We start from the raw sequence: 10,961 nt of genomic DNA on the forward strand, positions 1-10,961 counted from the left end.
GTGAAGTTGCTGTTCTTGGGCAGAGCCTCCAGGGACCACTGTGGATATCCTGAGGAGGCCTCAGAGCTTTCTTGGGCAGAGCTTCTGCAGGTGTCTTGCCATGGTCAGTTTCTTTGCTGTTTTATGGCCCTCTGCAGGAGTGTCCATGGTCATTTCTCAGCCACCTTTTGGTTTCAGTTTCTTGTTAGGTCTTGGGAGTGTCTGGCCACACAGATGTTATCTTATTACCTCAGTCCGTCATACCTGCGTTTATCATTTTGAGGGTTCAGCAGTTTCACTGTAGGCTGAGTCACTTGTCATAAGTGACTCCATTTTGAAATATGTAGGATCACAAAACTCTTTACGGCGGGGGGGCCCAACAAGAGTCTGGATTCAACAATCCCAGAGTCTGGGCTTTTGCCTTGTGGCATAATAAAAAATTTTATTTTTAAATAAATTTATGCCTTGTAGCATAATAAAAGTTTATTTATGACTTCTGTGGCATAATCAAAATATGTATTTTTGGTCTTTGACTCCAGTTCCAGACACAGAGGTCCTAAGACCCTTGGAATTTCCTGAGTGATAGGATGTCTTATTATTCAAAAGGAGTCTCTGTCAAATAAACCTGAGTTTATGCTAAAGAAGGGGCTCTTTGTTAAGGAGGGGGAGCTGGATAACTTCAGGATGGGGACTGATCATCATTATTTAATCAATAATGTCTACATCATGAAGCCTCCATAGAAACCCCTACAGGATGGGGTTGGGAGAGCTTTGGGGCGGGTGAACACAGATGTGGTGGGTGACTGGCCTGGCTGGAGAGGTCATGGGGGCAAAGATTCTCTGCGTGACCACATTTTAGCCAGGTTCCCAAACCTCTTCCTAGGCACATTTGTACTTCCTTGTAAAATCTAATTTTAGCAAAGGACCCTGTCAAGTCAGTTTAGCAGGAACTTCCCACCCTCGATATCTGACTGGGTTCATCCTCACTGTTCTCCAGATGATGTCTGATCACCCTAGCCTGTCTTCGGCAAGAATCCTGTTAATGTGGTTTAGCCAGAATCCCTCTTGCCCCTGAAGTTTCCTCTTCATAATTTTCCACCCACTGACCTGTATGCTTCTCCTTGCCTAGAAATTCCCACTTGCCTGTGCTGTGTTCAAGTTTAAGCCTCATCTCTCTCTCTCCTGCTGCAAAATCCCAGTGCAGTGGGTATCAAGCTTGTATCATTAGATAATTTTTTCTTTAACAACGGAAGCCCTGCACAATTATTGCCCCCCATATTAGTTTCTTATTAGTTTCTTCCATGTTGCTGTTCTTGAGTTTTATCCTTTATAATAAACTGACAATCATAAGTAAAGCAGTTTTCTAAATTTTGGAAGTTGTTCTAGGGAATTATCAAATTTAAAGGGGTTTCAGGGGGTCTCCACCATTTGTAGTCAGCCACGTAGAAATGTGAGTAGCCAAGGAACTCCGTTTGTTGCTGAGCCTGGAGCCTGTACTGTGGAGGCTGAGCCTAACTGTGGATAGTTAGTGTTGGAATTGAGTTGGATTGTTGAACACACAGTCAGTGTTGGAGAATTGCAGGACTGATTGATGTGGACAAAGGACACGTATTTGGTTGCTATCAGAAGAAACTATACATGCCTGCTTCTGTTACTCGAAAAAAACTGGGGATCATTCATCTGATAACAAACAACTTTTCATGAGAACACAGGTGTTGATCAATAGGAGTTTTATTACTTGGCACAAGTAAGGAGGACACTGGGAGGATTTTCCAAAGCAGTCTTCCCTAGGAAAAGTGACAGGAGGTGTCGCAGGACGAGTCACAGACAAAACTCCTCAGACACCGAAATAAAGAAGGAAGGGGTTTATTCGGCTGGGGGCATCGGCAAGACTTCTGTCTCAAGAGCCGAGCTCCCCAAGTGAGCAATTCCTGTCCCTTTCAAGGGCTCACAACTCTAAGGGGGTGCATGTGAGAGGGTCATGATTGATTGAGCAAGCAGGGGGTATGTGACTGGGGGCTGCACGCACGGATAATTAGACCGGAACAAAACAAGATAGGGATTTTCACAGTGCATTTCTATACAATGTCTGCAATCTATAGATAACAGAACTGATTATGTTAGATAGGCCAGGGGTGGATCTTTAACTACCAGGCCCAGGGTGCGGTGCTGGGCTGTCTGTCTGTGGATTTCATTTCTGCCTTTTAGTTTTTATTTCTTCATTCTTTGGAGGCAGAAATAGGGCATAAGACAATATGGGGGGTGGTCTCCTCCCTTAGAGGGTTTTATGGGTGATGGAGAGGGGAGAGGGTTCATCAGCACATACAGAAGAGGGGGTCGCAGTTGCATAGATGCAGGGAGTCATCATGCCGACACATAGGCTGCACGTTATGGTAACGAAGCTGTAGCTCCTCCGGGGTGGAGACTTTAGCACGGTAATGAGGAAAGTTCACTCAGGTTCATCTGTAAGTTGCTGAGATCCGTTAGGAGCTGGTTTTAACCAACCACATGACTGCATTCCATGCAAGGTTTAGGAAGAAACAGGCTGCAGGACGGGAGGCTGTAAAAGGCTGATGGCTCCGTTGATTAAATTCCTATAATCCCTGGAAACCCTTCCTGTGTGCTTACACTTCCAGTTCATCACAGCTTGTGCTGAGGTTGAAACAGCTTGTGGTAGATAGTGTCAGGTTTTAGCTTAGAGTCAGTTCCAGGTCTGTGAATTCAGGATTCCAAAACAGCCAGTGGCCTTTCTTCAGCAGCACCAAAGCTTAGATGGGGCAGGAGTGACGGCTGTATTCCGAGTGACAAGCAAGGCTTTCTGAAGCCTGTTCTGCTGTGTCAGACTTGGAGTCCAAACTGACCCACATCAGGTCGGATGATCTGCTCCTAAGGATCAGACATCTAATCCCACCAGAGCTCATTAGCAACCTAAAACCTTTGAAAAATTCCGGAAGCATATCTCTATCTGGAGACTGCCTCTCTTTCTCTATTGCCTCTTTTTTTCCTAGAGGCTCCAATAGGTAACAATAATAGCAGAAATAATCAGTTATGAAGACAGATTCGTTTTTAATACTCAAAGAATTTAAATTTCAACCAGCCCACTGACAGCAAAAATCTAGGAGGTTGTGCCTCACCATCAACACTGTCTGCTTGTAGCGTTCCCCGATTGGGATGATCCTTGTAGCATTTATGAAACTACAAGCATATGATATTTTACATTAATTTATATTGTATATCTAGATGCAATAGCTGCTGTAACCAAGAAAATATTTGAGACAGCGCTCAATAAAAAATTTAGAGATTTATTTAGCTAAGGTTAAGGACACATCCAGGATAAAAGGAACAGAAAACCATAGGAAACATCTGTGGTTTGTGCTTTTTCCAAAGTGCGTCTGGGGACATCATTATTTAAAGGGAAAAGTGTGGGCATTAGGGGAAAGAGAAAAGGGAGAAAAAGGGAAGGTAGATAAAAGAGGCAAGTGGTTGCATTCCTTTGAGTCTTTGATCAGCATTCACTGAATCTGCATTTTACATGTGAAAGGAGGGGGTAGAGGAATAGTTAATTACGCATTCATTTCATGCTTAGTGAATCTGCATTTTTATATAAGCAGTCAAATATGCCTTTGTCTCAGGTGAACGGAGGGATGACTTATAGTTCTGTCCTTTGTCCCATACCTGTGATGACAAGCTGTCAATTTACATCATCAGAGTGTCATTCAGCAGAACCGTTTTAGTGTGAAGATCTTGGGGCTCACAAAGAATTCTCTTGTGAGCAAATTGTGAGGGAGTTATATAGCTTTTAATTTTTGTAGCTATCTATTTAAGAACAAAATGGGAGGCAGGTTTGGGTGACCCGGTTCCTAGCTTGAATTTTCCCTTTGGCTTAGTGAGTTTGGGTTCCGAGATTTTGTTTTCCTTCCCTGCAGCAAAATACAAAGCCATTTAGAAATATATTTTTTTCATTGCAAATTTATTTGAAGCCATGGCAGCATTCAATATTTAGATGTTGGGAAAGACTCTAGCTGGAATTTGAGACAAGGAAATGTTCCTCCTCCACTAACTTACTATAGTAGTGAGGTAGGAGGCTGGCAAGACTTGCTTTCTGTTTGCAGCCCTGTTGATCTGTTGATCGGAGCAGGATGTGGTCAGAACAGTATGCAGTGAAGAAGCCAGCCAAAACTAGCAGATGGTGATAGAAGTGACCTCTATTTGCTCTCACTGCTCATTAGCATAAGACACTCCCACCAGTGCCATGACAGTTTACAAATGCCATTGCAACAGGCCACGGTAATGGCCTGGAAGTCACCTTAGATGGTTCTGGAAACTCTCCACCCTTTTCCAGAAAGTTCTGAATAACCCATCTCTTAATTAGTCTGTAATTAAAAGTGAGTATAAATACAGCTGCCAACAGCCCATATGCTGCCAACTCAGCCCACTGTCTATGGGTAAGTCCTGCTCTGCAAGGAGCAGTACTGGTTCAAAAAAGTTGCCTTCTCTCACCACAGGCTCACCCTTGAAACATGGGACACAGATTTGGCATGGGACACGGATCCAAATCAGTCCAAATTGGGCCCACTGCCTGTCTTACAAGACCCATGAATACAGCTATTCTCATTTATTTTTGTATTGTCTGTGGCTGCTTTTGTGCCACAGTGGCAGATTGTGTGGTCTCCTGGCAGGTGAGGCCTAACATATTTATTACTTGGGTCTCTGCTGACCCCCTGGGCTACAGATTTATCAATTTTATTGATCTTCTCAAAGAACCAGCTTTAGGTTGATTGATTTTTTCTTTTTCTACTTTATTTATTAGTTCTTTTATCTTTATTACATTTTCTTTCTTTGCTTGTTTCGGTTTTCATATGCTTTCTCCCTCTTCTGAGTTTCTTGACCATGATTAGGGACCGTGATTAGGGAACAAATAGCGTATTTCATTTGAAAAAGGGAAACCAAAAAAGAGAAGCAAGTGGAAAATTTAAAACTGAAACATATAAATCTTACATGAAAACTTTACTGGATAATATTAAAAGCAGATTAAACACTCCAGAGGAAAAGTTAAGTGATCTTAAAGAGAAGACAATACAAATCTAAAAACTGAAGCATAGACAGATTAAATGAAGAAAAAGGAGAGCACAGTCTCAGGAATTTGTGAGACAATGTCAAGTGGTCCAATGTATGCGTGACTGGATCTCCAGAAGAAGAGGAGAAAGAAACTGGTACAGAAAAAGCATAACAGAGCAGTAAGGCTGGCATGGTGCTTACACCTGTAATCCCAGTATTTTCTGGAGGTTGTTATTAGATTTTTTTTTTTTTTTTTTTGACATGGTGTCTTGCTCTGTCGCCAGGCTGGAGTGCAGTAGTGTGATCTCAGCTCGCTGCAGTCTCTGCTTCCCGGGTTCAAGCTACTCTCCTGCCTCAGCCTCACAAGTAGCTGGGACTACAGGCGTGCACCACCATGCTCGGTTAATTTTTGTATGTTTAGTAGAGACAGGGTTTCACCACGTTGGCCAGGATGGTCTTGATCTCTTGACCTCGTGATCTGCCCACCTTGGCCTCCCAAAGTGTTGGGATTACTGGAGTGAGCCACCGAGCCTGGCCTAGATAATAGAGGGCTATATTGAAGGTTGACACCTCCCTGTCTCTAATACTTCTTCTTGGGACAGAAAGAGTTGCCCAGGATTCTCACTGGAAGAGACCTTGCTTTTTCAAGCAGGGACAGAAATTCAGGGCTGCCTTCCTACGCTGGGTGTTTCCAAAGTGGCTTTCTGCACTCATGATTCCAGCTATTGAGGAGAGTAATTATTATTCTGTCCTTTTAGAGGAAATCATTACACTTTCTGTTTAGAAGAAATGTTTCCTTTTTTGAACAGGGGTCATTCTGAGCAGTGTCAGCATTTCCTTCTGTTTTTGAAAGTGAAATTATCCACGTCTGTGTGAAAGCTGATCCACAAGCAGCAGACTACCAGGCTCCGCCTTGGCTTCCAGATGGCTTCAGTCATTCCCCCGAACTTTGCATTACTGACTCTACAGCAGGTGGGTAGCTCCCTCTGTAACGGCTTCAGCCTGGATTCCTGGCTTTGGGCGCACAGCTGCAGAGCTTGTCTTTAGAAGTGTTAACCCAAAATACCTGAGATAGGTCTCAGTCAATTTAGAAAGTTTATTTTGCCAAGGTTAAGGATGCACTGGTGACACAGCCTCAGGAGGTCCTGACAACACGTGCCCAAGGTCTCAGGGTACAGTTGGCTCTTATACATTTTAGGGAGACATGAGACATCAATCAGTATATGTAAGATTGTTCCCAAACAGAACGAGGTCTGGCTGTTTGTTCTCGTGGTCCAGTAATGAGATGCAGACAGGCTGGGAAAGAAGGGAATTTATCTCTGCAACCGGTTACAGGGAGAAGGTCAGAGTAACTCACCAGACCAACTCCAAGTTACAAGTTTTTTCCAAGTGCTTATATACATTCATGTACCTACAAGCCAAAAGCCAGTGTTTCACTCTATCTAATCTTTAACTACAATCCGGGGTCTAGACAGTTACTTTAGAGTCTTGGAAAAATTACTTAATCTAAAATGGGTCCTAGGCCGGGCACGGTGGCTCAAGCCTGTAATCCCAGCACTTTGGGAGGCCGAGACGGGTGGATCACGAGGTCAGGAGATCGAGACCATCCTGGCTAACACGGTGAAACCCCGTCTCTACTAAAAAATACAAAAAACTAGCCGGGCGAGGTGGTGGGCGCCTGTAGTCCCAGCTACTCGGGAGGCTGAGGCAGGAGAATGGCGTGAACCCGGGAGGCGGAGCTTGCAGTGAGCTGAGATCCGGCCACTGCACTCCAGCCTGGGCGACAGAGCAAGACTCTGTCTCAAAAGAAAAAAAAAATGGGTCCTAGTACAAGGTATGCAAGAACGTCTCCATTTTTTTTTACTTTTATTTTTTGACATGGTTCACTTTCATATATATATATGGTGTATATATATATATGGTGTGTGTATATATATGGTATATATATATATGGTATATATATATATATACCATAGTATCACCATGGAATGTAAATTCAGATTAGACAAGAGAATTTCACAAGTGTAACAGCATTCGGTAGTTTATAAAAGTTTGGTTATACTGTGTGGCCAAACCAGCTTGCTCATAAGTTATTAATTGATTCCATTATAGGTAATTTGTTTAGTTTAGTGTTTACAATTCTTATGGAAAAAATAAGCAATGCACACATTTAAAAAGTGTTCATTGGCCGGGCACGGTGGCTCACGCCTGTAATCCCAGAACTTTGGGAGGCTGAGGAGGGCAGATCACGAGGTCAGAAGATTGAGACCATCCTGGTTAACACGGTAAAACCCCATCTCTACTGGAAAAAAAAAAAAAAAAAAAAATCAGCCAGGCGTGGTGGCATGCACCTGTAGTCGCAGCTACTCGGGGGGCGGAGGCAGGAGAATCGCTTGAACCCAGGAGGCAGAGGTTGCAGTGAGCTGAGATTGCGCCACTGCACTCCAGCCTGGTGACAGAGCGAAACTCTCTTAAAAAAAAAAAAAAAAAGTGTTCATTTACCTTTGCATGAGTGCTTAAAATATATATTTCTATTTCAAGATGACATTTAAAATTTATTCTAATATAACAGCAGCAAAAATATAATTCACAATTACAAAAGAATTAGAATCCACAAGTTATTCTCATGTTTGTAATTGTGATTCTTTAATAAATACCACTACTATGCAGCTCTATTGTAAGCTTTCTAGATTTGGTTTAAACACACACACATAGATACATCAGTTGTGGGAAGCTTTAGAATTTATATGTCATGTACTTTTTGGACAGAGTTCTAAAAGAGCCAGCCAGTCCATAAGACAGGCAGAAAAAAAGTTAAATTAACTGGGGCAAATAGAACTGTTATATAATATCCAAAACATGTAAGATCCTGCAGCAAACTGGGAGGACTTCAGGGTTGGCCCGTTATCTTCTTTAGAACTAAGTTCATCTTCATAGTTTAAGAAGGTGGACATTTCAACACCATCTAGTGCATTTAGGTGACATGTTTCTTTTATGCTAACTTGATTTCCTTGAATGACCTAGTTAGTAAACTAGTCACTAGTAATTTGGTCACCAGGCAAATCAAGCCTGCAAGAAAGGAAGCCAATATTCAAAATGCTGTGTTACCATCTAAACACACTCAAATAGTTCATTTTCCACAATAACACATAACTTCAATAATGAGACGTCTAACTAAAGCAAGCTCCTCCAACAAGACCAAGACAGCATCTCTTCTAAGACTTAGGTTTTGGAATTCCCGATACACGGAACAGCCCTTACCAACAGTCATTGCTCCTACAACAAAGCCTTGGGCGGCCACACACATGTGGATCAGATGAAGGGACATTTGAGTATTTCCCCTGCTCTTCAATGTGTGTAATCCATATGTAACAAGTGCTGCAAAACCTGCTATTCCAACGGGTACGAATAGTGCCTCTTTAGCTTTTCGAATAAGATCCCTGATCTTCATCATATGAAGAAAGGGAAACATCTGTGTCTGTTGACATAGCGACCGCTTGAGGACTCTCCCTAGAGCCAGAAAACCTCTCACGTGTCAACCAGCTTCTGATCCCCACCTGAGGACTTTCATTATTTTAATTAAACTCTAAGATCTGAGAAAGCCCAGGCGGGATCTTGATAAACTTGTTTTGCTTTCTAGTGTTTGTACTAAGGCACTAGCTTCTCTGGTTCCTTAATATTTAACTTATACACTCATCAGAGTTATAGCAAGGTGTTGGTGAAGGCTGAGTGTGCTGGTTGCTAATGGAGACCTGGCCTGCCACAGTCCCCACTGTCAATTTGTACATGATTTCTATCATGTTAGTTACTTTTCCAAGCACTGATTTGTGAAGAGATTAGTGCAAGAGTACAAACTATGACATGGTGAACTAAGACAAAGTGGGCGATGTATTCTTTCTGGCTACTTCCTGCTGGAGAGGGTCTTCATGGGGGGCACTGGCGTGGAAGATATCTATTTGGCGTTGGTAATGCACTTGACTTAGGAGACTCAAAGGCAGTGCCTGTTGCAACATAATCTTATGAGATTGAGGAATATTTTGGAACAACATATGACAACAATATAGGCCATAACATAGGGTTACGCCTATGCCCGGGAGGGTGGTTAGGACAACAAGAATTTCTGCCATCAGGAAGGTCCTCCACCAAACCAAGAGGCTATCACTTCGTTGAGGGACAGTGCAGGGTTAGATATGGCCTCAGCCTGTTGGTGCATATCCTTCAAAGCTAAAGAAATGTTTCCCGAGTTATTGGGAATATACATACAATATTCAGTTTTAACTGCAGCTCAAGGAGGAACCTGACATTGCATCATTTAAAGTTTTTTTAATAGGCCATTCTGAATTTTTTTTTTTTTAAGTTATTCTGGTCATTTGCAATCCTGTCCATTGTTTAAGATTTTCTATAAAGAAACCCAAATTTTCCTTGTTTAGGGGAGACTCACCAAAGCAGTCACATAGGGCTAGAGAGGAGTAATACACCACAGATCCAGCAAGAGTCTTGCTGTAAGATATCTGCATAATCTTGTGTCCATGAAAGAAAAAGTTTAGAAACATATTATAAAAGAATAGCTTGTCATCTTTTGAATGGAAATCAGGCCTTCTAGGGGTTCTGTCTCCCATCTTGTGGCCTTGGTGGCCTTTGTCATGGATGTTTCATCTGGTAGGGACGGCTTCACCTGTGTGTGGTGGCTCTATGGCGTGATGCCCACCAGTTTCAGTGCCGAATTGGTGGCCAGGAGCACACCTTAGGCCCTTTTCCATTTCTCCTGTGGCTGTTGAGTTGAGCCTGTTTCCCTCCATTCTTTAGCAATATATGATCACTGGGCTGGAAGGAGTGGCATGGTTCTGCCAAGTTCACAATGCTCCTGTCGGAAGCAAGCTTATGCAAATGTTAAGAATCTGTCCTGGTTGGGCGCAGTGGCTCACGCCTATAATGCCAGCACTTTGAGAGGCCGAGGCAGGCGGATCATCTGAGGTTGGGAGTCCGAGACCAGCCTGACTAACATGGAGAAACCCTGTCTCTACTAAAAATACAAAATTATCTGGGCGTGGTGGTGCACGCCTGTAATCCCAGCTACTCAGGAAGGCTGAGGCAGGAGAATCGCTTGAACCCAGGAGGTGGAGATCATGGTGAGCCGAGATCACGCCCCTGCTCTCTAGCCTGGGCAACAAGAGCGAAATTCTGTCTCAAAAAAAAAAAAAGAAAAAATTTGTTCCAAGTATTTACCATAGTGTTTAATAGTTGACTTTCTATTAAGGGGTGCCCTAGTAATCTGAGGTGAATTAGCAGCAAAGGGTCTCTGTATTAGTTAGGGTTCTCCAGAGGGACAGAAATAATAGGATATATGTGTACATGAAAGGGAGTGTATTAAGGAGAATTGACCACACAATCACAAGGTGGAGCCCACGATAGTCCATCTGCAAACCGAGGAGCAAGGAAGGCAGTAGTGGCTCAGTCCAAGTCCCAAAGTCTCAAAAGTAGGGAAGCCGACAGTGCAGCCTTGAGTTTGTGGCTGAAGGCCTGAGAGCCCCTAGCAAACCACTTTGGTATAATTTCATACCACTGTATTTTTTTCTCTCTCTCTTTTTTTTTTTCATACCACTGTATTTTTACATAAACAATAGGGCAGAGGAAGAAATCAACTATGCATTTGTCTCATGTGAGCCTCAGAGGGATGACTGAGTTCTGTCTGTCCTTTGTCCACAAGGCATTTCCTTGAGGGCAGACTGTGAGGGAGGTATGTAGCTTCTTTGCAGCTATTATTTAGGAACAGAATGGGAGGCGGGGTTGCCTGACATACTTCCCAGCTTGACTTTTCCCTTTGGCTTAGTGATTTTGGGGTCTCAAGATTTATTTTCGTTTCACAGAAGGCTTTCACGGAAAACCATTTGTCTTTTGAAAGTCCATCTGTCTTGCTGGACAGT

General features: G+C 43.0%; 1 pseudogene; it reads right to left on the minus strand.

Moving 5' to 3' along the window:
• Window positions 1-7,528: 7,528 nt before the first annotated feature.
• Window positions 7,529-10,050, minus strand: LOC111522450 (annotated as a pseudogene).
• Window positions 10,051-10,961: the final 911 nt, after the last annotated feature.

This window comes from Piliocolobus tephrosceles, chromosome 13, assembly GCF_002776525.5.
Source record: "Piliocolobus tephrosceles isolate RC106 chromosome 13, ASM277652v3, whole genome shotgun sequence".
NCBI lineage: Eukaryota > Metazoa > Chordata > Mammalia > Primates > Cercopithecidae > Piliocolobus > Piliocolobus tephrosceles.